Consider the following 16780-nt stretch of genomic DNA (forward strand, 5'->3'; position numbering starts at 1 on the left):
TGGATTTCGGCAGATGTGCATGTGGCTACAGGTGCATGCACATAAGAGTCTTCTGATAGGGATAGCAGCTCCTCAGAGGCCAAGGAAGGTTGGCCACTGAGGCTCGGCTGAATGTAATATTGTATCGGCTTTACTGCCCGAGTATATGCTTGACTTTCTTTCCTTCCAAGTACCCAGTGGTCAGAGCCAAAGGACCCCCCCCCCCACATGGCACTAGAGAAAGGGCAAGGGGCAGGAGGGGGCTAGCAGGCAGGACATATCGCTCCTAGGGCAGCTGTCTCTCCTTGACCTTCAGAACACCATATGCCACGCTGGCCACCCTTTAAAGAGCAGCTGATTGTCTCAAATGCTGCCCTGCTCTGGAACCCGCACGCCCTCCCTCCACGGACCGCAGGCTGCCAGCTGAGTGGCGGGTGGCAGCTGCCCTGAGCTGGAAGCTTTTGATTTGCGTCAGTGCCTAGCTGGCCAGGAGGGGCCTGCACGGCGGGTGCTTGGCAGCTGCACAGAGTCACAATGACATCATGGCTCTCGGGAGCCCAGGCAGGCATCCCAGGAGAGACAGGCGGCATGGTCAACAGCAGTGCATGGTGCCGAGCCCTCACCTCTCTCCCTACTGTGCCGGGCTTTGAAGGCAGTTTCCGTGATGCGCACGCCACGGAGGTCAAGCCCCTAGAGGCGGAGCGGAAGTGGATTATCCCTCCCCCATCAGGCTCCCTTTGGCTCCCAGAGCAGCCGGCTTGTCATTCTGTGGCTACCCGGTCATGGAGAACTCCTGCTAATTGAGGGTCTCTGGAGGAGCCCTCACCACCCCTGCAAACCTGCAATTTTACCGAGATAAAAGCGTCCTCAAAGGGCCTCCAGTGCGAGCACCGTGGCTGCGAGCCGGGGTCAGAAAGAGTCACTGTCGACTCTCCCCTGGTGTGCCACAGAGGCTGTGCCATAGCCTAGCCTTTCCTGGGTGGAAAGAGCCGGGCAGTCAGTAGTGGAGTTGTATAAACCTACGTGTGTCGGTCTGTATCATTTACACCCCGCGATCTCTCTCTCTCTCATTTTTTTTGTCTTTTTTTTTTTTTTTTAAACTAATGCCTCCTGCTCAGGGCAGGAGCAATTGTGAATCACTTCAAAGACTGGATGGTTTATCCTTACAAAGAATTTCTGGGAAGGCGCCGGCAGCCTGTTCTCAAAAAAAAAAAAAAAAAAAAAAAAAGCGAGACCGGTTGTCACCATGGTCACCCAGCCCATCCCCCCTCCTGTCAGCAAAATACTCCTACTCCTGGAGGTAATTACCTCTGATGGAGCTGCCCATATCCCTTCTGCTAGTGTCTACAAGCAGCTCATGCTTCTTAGCCAAGACACCCTCACTGAGCAAGCTGTACCTCGGTTCACCTGCACAGATGTTTCCCCACCCTGAGGAAAACACTCTGAAGATGATACTGCGGTCTCTCAGAGCTCCCAGCACCAAAGCTTTACTGTACCCACGGCCTCTGCACCCCTCACTGAGTACTGGGATGAGGGTAAGGTCGGGGGAGGGGCAGTTGTGACTGCAATGGACTTGTGGTCAGATAGTAGTTGCCCTGCTAGCTTAGCAAAGTGAGGGGACCGGGCATCCACTGTGAAGGTGACCTGGGCTCTTTGCATCTTGCTGAAGGCTTCTTAGCACTCTGTGACCCGTCTTTTTTTCTTTTTTTTTCCTTCTCTCACTCCCCAAGGGAGCTCTTTAACCGGATTCTCTCCCTGGAATCCAAGAATCCAGGAAAAGGAGGTTTCCAGAAACCCCAAATCAGCCAGGTTGGGGGGAGGGGGGGCAGGGTTAGGCCCACAGGAAAGCACTCAAAAGGTTTACCTTGAGAGTTCAGATCTTGTGCCCAGGATCTATCAGCCAAGGAGACAGGAAGCTGGCACTAGAGCCTGGGGTGGTGACAGACAGTGTGTGACAGACAGTGTCTGATTCGAATGGAACTGTGGTCTGGAGACCGCCAGGCCACACTATGTTCCCTCCCCACCTAGCAACTGTGTGGATCCTATTTCTGAGTGTCTGGGACCTTCCCTTGCCCACCCCACCATGCTTCCTAGCCTCGTTCTGTGTGGCTGAGAGGCTGAGTGCTGAGTCACCCATGGGTCCCTAACTTGGAGCATCTTAGTCTATTTGTTTCCTGCGGCCAACCAAGCAAAGCACAGAAGACTGGGTGGCTTAAACCACAGACATTCACTGTCTAGGAGATCTGGAGGTCAGAAGTCCAAGGTTGAGGTGTGGTCAGGCAGCTGTCCAAAGGTCTGAGGGCAGCTGGTAACTGGCTTCTCCAGACCCCTGGTGCTATAAAACTCCCTGGACCCTGCCTCATCACCTGGTCGCCCCATTCGACTGGGCTGGCATCTCCTTTTTCATGGATGGTCGTAATTACAGTGGTTGCCTTTAAGACCTAGCCTAATCCAAGGCTAGCCCATCTTTATAGCCTCGCCCTGTGCATAGCTTCTTCCAAGTATAGTCCCACTCACAGGTCCCCCATGGACAGACGGGTGGCTACCACTCAATCCCTTAGGGATTTGCAGGAAAGTCCTCCCTATGTCAACCAACTTTCTCTAACTGACCCAACTGGGTGAACAGATAAGGAAACAGAGACTTCGTTGAGTGAGACACAGCCAGGACTACAACCTAGGTCATGTGTCCTTGATGTTCTGTCTGTGTTGGGGTAGAATGGGGGTCTCCTCGGCATCACTGAGCACCTCCAGATTGAGGGGACTCTTCTTTTGTGATCTGATTCTCAGCCTGACCCACCACTTACCAGCCCTGTGACCTCTGCACTGGTTCACCTCACAGACATGTGGCTGACCACCAGCCACTGGCTGTCTGATTCCTCCTGGTCTGTAGCTGTATGTGGCCACCCAGCCTGGCATGACCCTGACCTCTAGCCACTAGGGAGAGAGCTATGCGTCAGATGCCAAGGAGGCCTTGTGACATGCCAGGGCTCTGAGGCTGGCAGAGCCAGTATGTGTGGCCAGTCACTTAGGTCACAGGCCAGGCCACACAGAGTCAGAAGGGACCGAAAGTCTTCTTGTCCAGATGGATGACAGATTCCCCCCACTCTCTCTTTCCCATCTATTTCTGCTGGGGTCAGTGTCCTGACTACAGATGTGAAGCCTCTGAGGTCTCAATAGGTCAGGCTGCTATAGGTGACATGTGGCACAGACTTTCTGAGAGCAGGAAGGTGACCCATGAGGAAGAAGTAAGAAGAATCCCTGCCCACAAATAGTAACACACACACCAACTGTCCACCAAGATGGGAAAGCCTGGAGCTTAGTCCCAGTTCTCCGAGTCTTAGAGCTTCCAAGAAGCCAGGCTTGACTCCAGCCTTTGGGGTGCTGGCTTCAGAGAGAATCTATGGCTTTCAGGAGATCATCAGATGGACTACCTACCACTCAGGGAAGTGAATGCGGGGGGTGGGGGGGAGAGGTCCCCACCTGCCTGGCTTCTCTTCTTGAAATGGGCATGGCTCTCAAAGGCCCCTTGACTGAGGTGAAGGAATGTCCCTGGCTGGTGATAAATTGGCAGATGAACATGCTGTTATCCCCATGCTCCTGGACACCTGGGAAGTGGTTCTTAGCCCTGAAAACCCTAAGACACCCATGACATGAGCCGTGGGGCCAATTGAAAGGAAGGACGGGGCAGTGGGACAGATGGTACTTCTGCCAACCTGGGAAGAAGGGAGTCTCAAGCAGAGGCAGGGCCATCCTTTCTAGAGTCCCAAGGTTCCAAACCTGCCTTGTGTATTTGAGCAGGTGGGCAGAGTGACGAAGGGCCAGACAGTGAGAGCCTCTGGACGAGGTTCTGCTGCCCTGTGTATCCAGCACCCACCGGCACCCATCGCTGCCCTGGACACAGGATCACGGTGAGGCAAAACACCTGCCTGCTTGCAGCTCTGGGAGACATTCAGCCTGCACAGTGTCCCTCCCACGCTGTGACTTTGTCTGCAGCTTACTGAGTTCCAAGACCCTTCTCTCCAGAGAGCCTCCAGGCTGGAGTCTACGACCTGAGCCCCAGCGCCCGTTGAAATGCATTTTTCTTTTCATCCCATCAACGCTTAAACAGGGATGGCTCTTGAACAAAGCCCTTGGGTAGCCTCAGACCTCACTGATTCCACGGAGAACCACATCCGTGAGTGCCTCAAGCTGTGGCCTCATACATTCACTCTTTCCCCAAGATGGCAGCTCAGAAAGATCAGAAAGAATGGACTTGCTGAGCAGTTCTGTAGGTATTTAGACTCATTCTTCTTATAGAAAGAGCCTGAAGCTCTTAGGTGGTGGACCCCCAAAGGGACAGGGCTCCCCCATGGCAACATAGTAGGTCTAGGTGAGGAGACCTCACCACATACCCTCCAGGACCATAATCCCCTATTTAACCTCTGTCTGCAGCAGGATTCACTTGACAGGATGAAATAGAATCTCTCTATGTATGGCTGATGTGGAGAGCTTTGGGGACTGCTTGGCAGGAATCTGACATTGGGCCAGGACAAGGAAACTTAGGCAGGAATCTAATTTTAGGCTAGAACCGGGAAATAAGTTCCGGGAGGAATAGGATTTTGAGCTAGAACAAAGAAGTAGGCTTCAGGCAAGAATATGACTTTGGGCTAGGACAGGGAAGTAGGCTCAGATATCTTGGTCATCCCGATAAGGCCTTAGAAACAGTGATCGTGGCAGTAATCTCCGGACTTTGTTTATTGCCTTGCTTGCTCCTTGACTATTTGTATCTAGTGTCTTGCTTGTTCTTCAACCTAGAACTGACCTTATTTACTTGCATGTAATTAAAATGGTATAAAAGCAGATTGGGGAAAAAAATTAACCCGCTTCAGCCTCAGAACTGGCTGGGGTCATGCTACAATGTGTAGCCCTGGCTGTCCTGGAACTCACTCTGTAGACCAGGCTGGCCTCAAACTCAGAAATCTGCCTGCCTCTGCCTCCCAAATGCTGGGATTAAAGGCATGTGCCACCACTTTTTAAAGACTTATTTGTTTATTTATTTATTTATTTAATGTGTGTGAGTACACTGCAGCTATCTTCAGACACACACTAGAAGAGGGCATCGGATCCCTTTACAGATGGTTGTGAGCCACCATGTGGTTGCTGGGAATTGAACTCAGGACCTCTGGAAGAGCAGTCAGTGCTCTTAGCCACTGAGCCAACTCTCTAGCCAGTCTTTTTTCTTTTTAATCCTCGCTCCTGCCCTGGAGAATCTTGTTGACTGACTGAACTGGCTTGGTCAGCTGGTGGGGGGCTCCCACAGTGAACTGGCACAGTGTTCGGGGCCACAGTCCTCTCCAGTCAGCTGCCATTCCCTCAGACAGGCTGCCTCACACAGCATAAGGATAGCTAGCTGAGAACTTCTCGTACTACTCCACCCCGCCCAGGCATCAGAGGAGAGGATGTTGATACTTCAGGCTGTTGGCAGAGTGAGAGGCACAGACCACGGAGGACTATGCAGAGTGGCCATTTGAAAGGATGCTGGAGGAGACAAGGCGATCAGAACTTCCCTGACCCCTCCCCCAGAGGTCACTCTTTAGTTAGTGTTCTCCCAAGTTCTGGAGCTGTTGCTTTCTCTGACAAGACCTTCAGAGGGATGTGTCTTAGTCAATGCTCTATTGCAGTGAGGAGACACTATGCCCAAGGCAACTCTTATAAAGAAAAACATTTAATTGGGGCTTACTTACTAGGAACCTGAACTCCAGGTTGGAGTTCAGGGCCAGGCCCCCTGCTCCCACTGAAATACATTTTTATTGTGGTGGGTGTGGGGCTGTCTTAGTGAGGATTTTACTGCTATGAACAGATACCATGACCAAGACAAGTCTTATAAAAGACAGCATTTAATTGGGGCTGGCTTACAGGTTCAGAGGTTCAGTTCATTATCATCAAGGTGGGAGCATGGCAGCATCCAGGCAGGCATGGTGCAGGAGGAGCAGAGAGTTCTACATCTTCATCTGAAGGCTGCTAGGAGAAGACTGACTTCCAGGCAGCTAGGATGAGGGTCTTAAAGCCCACGCCCACGGTGACACATCTAGGCCAACAAGGCCACACCTTCTAATTGTGCCATTCCCTGGGCAGAGCATATACAAACCATCACATGGGTTGTCGGGGGATGCTATCCATCCCAGCTTTCCAAAGCCTAGGGTTGGTGGAATCAATGTCTCCACCCACCTGTAAGCCCCTTGAGGTAAGGGCAAAGCCAGATAGCCCTAGTTATGGCCACATGCTTACGCCAAAAGACACTGGGTTACGCCCCCCCCATCCCTAAGAATTCTTTACCTCCCTCCCTACCCCATACCTGTTCATCCTGCAGCCTCCTTTGAAGCCTACAGAACCCTCACCACACCCACACAAATGGACCAACTGAGTCAGTATCCTGACTGTTTCAGCTTTCTGTCTGAAATGAGGGTCCTGGCCTTCACTGAGGCTGTCTTGTGATCAGCCCCACGTACATAGCTTCACTCATTGATCCAGTTCTTTGCAGGAGGGGGTCTCACATTCTTGATCACCAACTGGACAACTCCAGATTCAGGTGGCTGGCCCCATACCTGTGGAAGATCTCTAGAACAGAGAGGTCATTGCATGTGCTTGAATTTCCTGTTCTTGCTGTGGCAAAGGCTCGCAAGCCTGAAGGACCAAAGCCCAGATTTATCTCCCAGTGGTTCTGGAGGTGGGGGGTGTCAGGGTCTGACCCAGATTCCATCAATTAAGGTTGAGGTGTTACAAGGCTCCAGGGAGACTGTCTCCATGCCTCCAAGCTTTGGGAGGTCCCATACCCCTTCATTCATCTTAGGAGGGCAGAGCCAACTGTAGGCAGCCCATCTCTCTAACACTGAACCCTCCTCTCCCTCTTCCCACCTAGCAGAGCTTGTGTGCACCCCAAACCTTCATGGACAAGCTAGTTAATCCTCCTACCTCACCCACACTCAACCTTTCTTCCCTGTATAGACACAGAGAGAGAGAGAGAGAGAGAGAGAGAGAGAGAGAGAGAGAGAGAGAGAATGGCTTTATGAAACGGAACAGCCATCTTTGGGGGACCATTCTGCCAACCACACTTGGCTCCTCTTGGGGACTCTGGACTTGTCACCTGTGTGTGCCTTGACAGTGACATCGAGTTCCTTGATTGACCCTTTCTTCCGCTTTCACCTTGTCCGTGGCGCCAGGCCTGGGGCCCAGGAGGATCAGGTGGCCAGAGGCACAAGCCATCCATTGTGTTTGTTTGGGTGGGTCCCACAGGGCCTGGCAGGCCAGCAACAGCATCCTCCCACTGGTTTTTTTAAAAAAAGGCCTTTGTGAAGGCAGCAGGTCCCCACCCTACTCCACAGAAGCCAAGGCTGGCTCCCAGCTTCCCTGTCCGCTGGTAGGGTGACCGCGTGGCTCTTCATCCTGTGTGGTTAATGTCACCAGCATCGCATGCCAGAGGGCTCAGACCCACAGGAGACCAACAGAGGCACTGGCTGAGGGCCAGTTCCTTCATGGCTACACCATTGGTGACGTTATAGGGAGATGGTGCTTGGGAGAAGACTGTGGCTGGCCTGGGTGACCTGCCCCAGGTGGAGCTGACAACCTGGTGGCCAGCAGGTGCTTGGATTGCAGATGCTGTTGTCGATGTGGAAAAGATTAAAGAGAGGAGAAAAGGAGGTGGCCAAGAGATGACTATGAGTAGTAGAATTTGCCATCGTGACAAGGGTCAAAGTCTAGAAAGCAGTGGGGTCCTCCAGGGACCTGGGAACAGTTAGAGCCTCATAGACGGAAGAGCTGCAGTGAACCATCCGGAAGTCAGCATTTCATCTCCAGCCAGTCCCAGGGAGTCAACCTGCACCGTGGCTCAGAAAACACCCCCAAGACCAGGGGTCTGCTGATGCTGTTACTCAAGAGACTGGACAACCAGGACAAAATCCTCCTCATGCGTGTTAGGGTGCTGGCCCCTACAGACGCTCCTGGGAACGAGGCTTCCCTCGGCCTCCCTCGGCCTCCTATCCTGGATTCCAGGACTGAAGAGGCCAGCCCAGAGTCTTGCTGGCTCCCTTTTTGTTCTATTTCTTTGGAAGGTCACAGTCACTGACTTCAGGAGCCGAGGCTTCTGGCTTCCAAGCAGTGGGGGCTCTAGGCCTGTCCCCCGGGCCAGGATCACGTTGGGAGGGAGGGAGGAAACAAGGCAGCTACTTTTGTGAGAAGAGAACTGGGTGGGGGTACAGGAAGGGCAGGGAAGGAAAGCAGGAAGGAGGGCGGGGAGGGCGGCGCTGATGGAAAGCTGTTGAAGGCCCAAGGACAGGAGGTCCTGTTTCTGTCCTGAGGTAAAAGGCAGAGAGAGGTTCCTCTCTGCTCCTCCCACAAGGCCTCAGACACCAAACTCCTGCAGCCCCTCATGGTGCCAGACCAGGAAATGCCTTTGTAGGGTATAACTACAGTGGAGGGTGGGCCCTTCTTGCCACCTCATCTGCCTGAGGCCTCACTTCCTGCCAAACCTGTGAGACATTCCACAGGCCGCATATGTGCCACCGGGGGCTGAGAGGGTTGCCAGTCTTGCACGGGAGCTGCTGGGTCTGTCACTGCTGTTTCTGAAGCTCTACGGGACTGGTGCCATTCCAAGAGTGGATGTGAACGGGCAGCCCAGGCAGAGAGAGCGGCTTAAGAGAGTGACTCATGAGCCAAGCTACACAAATGGGTGGCAAGCTGTGGAGAAACTACCTCTCCAAGGACATCAAGGGGATATGTGAGAGTTGGGGGGGGGGGTCACACCTAAGGTCAAAGGGCAAAGGAGGGAAAGGTATGGCCAAGTAAGGGCTGAGCCATGGGAGGAGGAGGACCTCGAGGGTCTTCTCCAGGAAGGATTGCAGCAAAGCAGGAGCAGTTTAGGGAGGATAGACTTCCATCATCTGTCATTCCCGCCTCTGATACTCTTCCCTGCATCCGAATGGCTGAAATCCCAACCGAAGCCCAAAGGGGAGGGGTCTGGTGTGATACCGGCCTACCTGGCCGGGAGTTTTCTAATGCATGACATAGATAACACAAAGGAGGACAGAGAGAAACAGCAAAAATCCAGTTGTTTCCCCGTTGCTTTCGTGACTGTGGATCGCAGTTGTGGTGGGGATGGTGATGATGGCCCTGGCCGTGGTTTTGTTGGCCGTGGTATTTGCGGTGGTGACAGTGGTGGTAATGGTCATGGTGGTCGTGTTCCTAGGTCTGGCGGTCATGATGATGCTCGTGATGATACTAGTGGTCTCTGGGGATGGCGAGGGTTAGTCATGTTCTTAGGTTTGGTGGTCGTGATGCCGATGATGTTGATGTTGGCAATGGTACAATGGAGGACAGTGATGATATGGTGCTGCTAATAGTGGTGATGGTGCTGGTAACGGTGGTATGATAGTGATGGCAGTCATTACATTGGTTTTGGTAATGATGGTGATATGGCTGATGTCGGTCATGGTCGTGGTGATGGTGTTCATGATGGTGGTCATTACATTGGTTTTGGTGCTGATGGTGACGTTGCTGATGTTGGTCATGGTGATGGTGTTCGTGATGGCGGTCATTACATTGGTTTTGGTTGGTGATGGTGATATGGCTGATGTCGGTCATGGTCGTGGTGATGGTGTTCGTGATGGTGCTCATTACATTGGTTTTGGTGGTGACGGTGATGTGGTTGATGTCGGTCATGGTCATGGTGATGGTGTTCGTGATGGTGGTCATTACATTGGTTTTGGTGCTGATGGTGGCGTTGCTGATGTTGGTCATGGTGATGGTGTTCGTGATGGCGGTCATTACATTGGTTTTGGTGGTGACGGTGATGTCGGTCATGGTCGTGGTGATGGTGTTCATGATGGTGGTCATTACATTGGTTTTGGTGGTGACGGTGATGTGGTTGATGTCGGTCATGGTCATGGTGATGGTGTTCGTGATGGTGGTCATTACATTGGTTTTGGTGCTGATGGTGGCGTTGCTGATGTTGGTCGTGGTGATGGTGTTCGTGATGGCGGTCATTACATTGGTTTTGGTGCTGATGGTAGCATTGCTGATGTTAGTCATGGTCATGGTGGTGCTGAGAGGGAAATGACAGCAATGGCATCCATATTCTTACTTTTGGTGGTGGTCATGGTGATGACATCACCATGGCAGGTAATGAAATTATCTCTGGAGGGGATGGGGACCCCACGGCCCTGGCACCTCTGTGGGCCACTCAGGAGCACTGAGGGGTGATGTCTGAGAAACCAAGAACCCAACTGCTGGTCAAATACCTGGGGACATGGAGCCCAAGGAAGAGACAGATTATCCAACAGTCCCCTGCTTGGCTCTTAGCCCTACTGCTCAGGGACCTGTCTCAGCCATTCAGGGGTAGTTTTCTCTTGAACACTAGGTAAACCCTGAGTTCCCTCTGTCTACACTGGGCTGTTGAGTAATGTCACCAGGCTCAGGAAATCACCACCAGCAAGGATGAGCCCTACTAGCCATTAAAGTCACCACTCAGTGACTGTTTACCCACACTGACATACATCTTAGTTCTCTTTGGATGGCTGGCCACAGGTCATGCATCCCACGGCAGGCTCCAGTGCCTTTCACTGACCCTTCCTTGCCTGGGTCACTCATTTCCCAAGGCCCTTGCAGGCCACCCAGGGGAAGTTTGATTCTGGGAGCTAGTGCTGCGGCCCACGGTTTCTCTCCCTTCCTCTTCCCGGGAATCTGCTCATCCAGATGAAGTTTTCTCTTTCCTTCTCAGGTCTCCAGGAAGCCACCCCTCCTCCCTGTCAGTGAGAACCATGGCTGGCACTGGGAGAAGAGACACACTAACGCCCCAGGAGGGAAGCTGCTGACTGCTGGCCACACCCCCATAGCTGCCTGGCCTCTAAGCACATGCTCTCTGCATCCTGTCAGAGAACAGGTGCGTGGATTCAGTCTAAACTTACAAAACCGAGCAGTCTGACCCTATATGGTTTACGCATGAGTTCGCTCCATTGCTCTTTATTTATTTATTTATTTCTCTTTCCCCGCCCCCCTGAGGATTGGTCCAGGAGTGTGCCAGTCAAATTGAGCCAGATTCCCAGCTCTTCTAGCTCCTCTGTCACTCCTGAAATGACACTTGACCATAAGCACACATGTGTCACTACACTGCATACATACTGCACGGGCACATAACACACTCACACAAGCACATGTGGACATAGAACATGCACAGAATCATTCACCATACATGTGACACACACACACACACACCCTCAAGTGCCTAACGCATGCGAACTTATTAATACCACACACAGTCATGCATGACACAGTTCCCCTGTTTATGGCACATAATACCATGTATATACCCACAGGCAGCATGCTCTAACATGCTCTTGAAAACACACACACTTACACTCACACAAACACACTCACACACCACACACCATGTACACAAACAGCCCATCCATTTTAACACATACACAAAGGAGTCATAAGCATACAAGAGCACACACACACATGTATACCATAGAGCATACACCACACACACACACACACACATGTATACACACACACCAGCACCTTTTTATCTTCTGTGATTTTAGGTGGGGGTTCCCACATTGGTGTCGGCTTAAAGGAGGCTGCCATCCATTTTCCTTACTGCTTCTAGGACCTTGACCACAGAAGCACCCTGTAGGACCTCAAAAGGCAGCCTGGTTTGGGGTCGAGCACAGGCTGGAAACCCCAGTGATCCCAAGTGATCCCGAGGGGCCCCCAGTGACCCCGAGGGACCCCAGGTGACCCTGAAGGACCACAGGCATTCCTCCACACTCCCAGACTCCAGGCTCCTGACACGAGGCTGCAGCCCTCCATAGATCTGTGTCCTTCAGTCACATAAGGGCAATGCTCCTAGCCCCTCCACAGGTAGAGGACATGACCATAGGCCACGTAGTCTCAAAACAGATCTCTATTTTAATGAGGTACCTAAAGGCCAGAAGGTTTTAGTCAATTAAGCTTTCCTTCCCAGACAATCCTCCCTGCAAAAGGTATTTAACCTCAGGCCCATCCTGAAAAAGGTGGGTATGGTTTTCTCATCTACTTTCCGCCATGAAAATAAACGTCTTAAGACCACGGACTGTTTCTTTTCATTGAGATCCACCGTGGGGAACAACGGAATAGGCCTTTGCCTAAAGAGCCATGTCTAATCTCCCGCAGAAGACCTCTCTGCAGTTCCAGCCACAGCGACCACCAACCCAAGCCAGCTGACCACCGCGATCAAGCCAAGAACTCTCATCCCCGCAGGACCCTCTCTTTGGCTGTGGGCCAGTCCAGCCTGTGGGCCCCCACTTCATTCTCAGCTCTTCCACAGCTTCCAGCGGCAGCTGGGTGCCCAAGAGCCTGAGAACCAGACAGTCCCAGGCCACCCTGCTGGCCCAGGGACACTTGAGCCAGCTCCGGCTGTCCCCAGGACCTCAGACTGTGCTCCCCCACCCCTGGAACACGTCTGTGGGGTGAGAGCAGTCAAACTTCCCATTTCCTGCCTCCCTGAGCAGCGGCCCTGGCCCCGTGGTGGAGTGGATGTGGGACCCCCATTTAACCCAACAGCAACCCCACTTTTAGACCATGCCCCTAATAGTTAATCGAGGGGTGTGACAAGCTCATGGGACAAAGAGGGGATGTTGATAGATAGCACAGGTTCTGCTGTGACCACCATGTATCCAACCTAGGCTGCGCAACCCTCAGGAGGGCTCCAAACAGGCCTGGACTCTGAAGTCCAGCTATGAGAAAAGCTGTTTCAGGGGAAGGGCGAGTGTCAAAGAATACGCACAAGACTTTTCTACAGCCCCCAGGAACCAAAGACACTTTGTCATCACGGAGGACTCTAACCATTAGTGTCCTTAAGCCCCACCTTTCAAATTGCCTGCCCAGTGTTTTGTTTGTTTGTTTTTGTTTTCCTGGGGACTGGGCCTGAAGCATCCTGGGAAAGCCCTCTAGCACGTGAGCTATCCCCAGCTTCAGCTCCTCTGTCTTGCTCTGCTTGGCAACAGCATCTCCAAGAAGATACATCTGACCTCCTCTGCAACTTGAAGCTGTATATTCTCCTGGGAACCGCCTTTAGTTTCAGCATCAAAGTGCATCAGAGCCTGTATCCCTCCCCAATCAGCACTGGGTTCCTGCAGGTTCAAGCTGCAGCCTCCACAGCCAGGAACAGACAGCACCTGCCCTGGGCTCTGGTCTTAGCCATGCAGCTGCCTCTAGCTCAACAGGTAGCAGGTGCCTGTCAGCCAGTGTAGGAGGGCCTTGACCATGGCTCCCAGGGACCAGCGCCAGAAACCTTTCATGGCCATGGTGAGACAATCTCTTCTGCAATCCCCTTCTCTTCCTTTCCTTGGAGACATGCACCCCAGAAAGGTCAAGGCTTCTACTGGCCATGCTAGTAAAGGGTTAATAAAGGATTTGGAAGAAGAGGAGGAGGAAGCCGAGGAAGAAGAGGACTTGGTAAATATTTGCTAAGAACCCACAGAAAACAGCTCTGCACCCCACCATGAGGCCCAGAAAACACAGAAACCCAGGATGAAAAGAAACCACAAAGGAGAAGGCAGACCCGAAGTCTGGCAAGCATGCCCCTTCCTCCTCAGATCTCTCTGAGGACCCTGAGCCTTTCCCAGGTTCATGAGCAGCTGAGCTGCCAGGCAGACATTAGCAGAGTCTGTGTGTGTGTGTGTGTGTGTGTGTGTGTGTGTGTGTGTGTGTATGTGCACAGCCTGTCCCTGCAGCTGCTTTATGCCAAATGCCTGGAATTCTAGAGTCCCTCCCACCCAGCAAGCAGGGCCAGCTGAAGGCTGACCCCCCCCCCCCCAAGTTGGCTGCCAAGAGGATTCTCCTGCTACTATGCCTTCGCTTTACTCAAAAGCCCAGAGCACCAGGTCAGCCAGTTTGAGTACTGTACTTGGGAGGCCCCTCCCACCCCTGCTTGCAGTGAGGCAACCTGACCCGGCCCTCCAGATCATCACATGCTCTCCCCACCCCCACCTCCCACCCCCCCATCCCCCCACGAGCCACCCGACGAGTCACAAGGCAGAGTTTCCATTCACGTCAAACATGCGTGGATGTTGGTCCTAAAACCGGTGGGAACTCGAGGGAAGAGGACAGTTTTAGAAAATTCACATGCCTGGGGTCACGTGGTGACCAAGGACACGGCATCCTCCAGCTTGAGGTGAAAGATCCTTAGGGTGTGGACTCCGTACTTGTGTCCCTCCCGGGCCCCCATCATGTAGCCACTTCAAGGAAGGGGTTCAGATGTGCAGCTTCAAATAAGATATTCTACCTGTAGGACTGGAGGAATCAGTGGCCCCCAGGCCTCAAAAGTCTATTTGAGTCCTGCCCCACACATGCTCCCAGTCCTGGCTGTAGCATGGGATCCAACACAGGAAGATGGAGGTGTCTCCTTGGAGGAAACCTTAGGGAATTCAGAGACCCTGGAGAAACCTCTATAAGTAAGGTCAGGGGTCAACTTTAGCACTTTGGGACCCTAGTAACCATTACCTTCCCGACACACCCCACCCCATTTTCTTTTGAGTGACCTGGCTTTCTCTTCTTATGGGGAGTATAATGGGTTATATTGTTACCCTCAGGATGCCCATGTGACATGGGGAGGTCACAGGGCATCAAGCCCAACTAGCACCCAGGCTATTTCACTGGCCAAAGCAATTGTCAAGGAGTTGGGCGTGCTCCCCCAAGTCCAAACATCTCATGTTGCCTCGAGTTTTCCTGGATGGGCAGTAGAATCACCGGGATTCCCCAAGTTCAAGGAGGGCCCTATTCCTAGGGTTCCTGGGTCATTTCTGCTGAAAATGAAGCCACCCCAGAAAACAGCAAACTTGGGAGAATAGTGTGGTTCTTGATGAATGATCAAGGGTTCTTTGCTGATCCAGCCATGGGTTCACTATGGAGCTCAGACACCTGGAGGGACAGGGTGGAGCTCAAAAAGATTGGAGGAATGGGGAAACTCGGCCAGTTCTGTAGCACAAGTGTAGCCTGTCAGTGTGGATAAGCCACCTCCTTCCATACCTCCCTTGGTGGGAAATCAGGAAGTCCCACTATTGCAGGGGGATGCTGATCTGCCGTGCCATGCCCTAACCCTGGTGCAGCCCGCAGCATCACCACACTCCAGGTTGTGGTCCTGTTCTGGGGTAGGAGAATGGATATAATGTTTCCACACAGCAAGGGAGGGCAAGTGTTTCAGGTCCACTCAACTCTTCAGCTGTACAGCTTTGGTGATTTTGAATGACAACGCCTCCCTTGTACGCTCAGATATTTAAATACTTGGTGCCCAGCTGGTGAAACTTTTGGAAAGCATTAGGAGGTGTGGGATCCTTTGAAGGAGGTGTGTCCCTGGGGGACAGGCTTTGAGGTTAAGCAAGCAATTCCCCGTGTGTCTTTCTCTCCCTGACCTGTGGTTGTGGATCGAGATGTGAGCTCTCAACTGTCCCTTTGCTCCACCGTCACAGACTCTGACCGTCTGAAACCATAGCCAGCCGAACCCCTTTCTTTGATAAGCTGTCTTGTTCGCAGTGTTTTGTCACAGCAAAGAAAAAGCAACCAAGACGATGGCTTTGATAGCTCTAGACTCAGGCAGGCCTGTTAGTCCAGAACCTTCCCCTAGTCCTGACCAAGCAGGTTATGTCCAACTTTCTCATCTCCAGCGTCCCATGTATTCCTTCAAGGACACACCCTAACACCTTTAGCTCACAGGCGATTCTCCTAGGCTCCTCCCAGGGACCGAGAAAGGTTGGCTTACATCATCACGTTATACGTCGTGACGTCACACGTCATCATGCCATCACCTGTTGCTGCCAGGTGCACCAGACACGCTTGGGCTGTAAATTAAAGGACTGCCCTTTACTCCAGTTCCGTTTCCTTCTGTCTCCCTCTCCCTCCCCTTCCCTGTCCCCCGCATCCTCTTGCCTCCCCCCCCCACTCCTCCTGTTCCTAACATTCACTCCTTTCAGCCCTTCTCTGAGACGCCCCTAATCTGCCCTCGTGACTCTGCCCCCCCCCCCGCCGTCTGTCTGCCTGTCTACATGTCTGTCCATTCACCTGCTTCTACTTCCCAGATCCTCAGTCTGTAACTTCTACCATGTCAGAGGAGGAAAGGCCGGCACTGTGGTGGCTCAGTGGACCCCAGATCAAGTGGCGTTTTAACCAGGAGCCTTCACCCAGAGTCCTGCTCAGAAAGCAAACTCTAGGCTGTCTCAATGTAACTCAGGCTATCCCTCCTGTCTCAGGTATCTCTCAATCCCACCAGGCTTTCAGTCAGCCACAAGAGAAGAAAGACTGAGCAGGCGTTAAAGAACTCCTTTGTGCACATGGACCCACAAGTTCTATGTCTATAACACTACAGAAACACTTGAGATCTGGAAGGCTGGGGAACCTGTGTAAGGTGACCAGATTCAGGTTTTCCTGAGAGCCTCTGGCCCCACCATACGCATCACTAGTCAGCTATGGCATTTCCTATAAGATGCCCGGCCACCCTGTGACTGATACTCCATAAGCCCATGTTGACGTCCCCGTGACCTGCATGTTTTGTGAATGTGCCTGATTCTCATGTCGGCCCTAATGCCATCTTGGAGGACCCCTTCTTCTGTCAGTCAAAAAAAGACACTAGAGAATGTCACCCATGGCTGCCCTAGCTTTAATCAGGCCTCCATGCAATGTCACCTTTAAAAAAAAAAAAAAAAGCTGGACAGTGGTGGCGCACGCCTTTAATCCCAGCACTTGGGAGGCAGAGGCAGGCGGATTCCTGAGTTCAAGGCCAGCCTGGTCTATA

General features: G+C 52.5%; 1 long non-coding RNA gene across 1 annotated transcript; it reads left to right on the forward strand.

Annotated features, from left to right (window-relative positions):
* The first annotated feature begins 1284 nt into the window (after positions 1–1284).
* LOC143435180 (uncharacterized) lies at positions 1285–12081 on the forward strand. The gene is made up of 2 exons (XR_013105241.1): positions 1285–1514; positions 10730–12081. It is a non-coding gene; the product is annotated as an uncharacterized LOC143435180 (long non-coding RNA).
* The last annotated feature ends 4699 nt before the right edge of the window (positions 12082–16780 follow it).

Source organism: Arvicanthis niloticus, chromosome 20 (assembly GCF_011762505.2).
Source record: "Arvicanthis niloticus isolate mArvNil1 chromosome 20, mArvNil1.pat.X, whole genome shotgun sequence".
NCBI classification, from domain to species: domain Eukaryota; kingdom Metazoa; phylum Chordata; class Mammalia; order Rodentia; family Muridae; genus Arvicanthis; species Arvicanthis niloticus.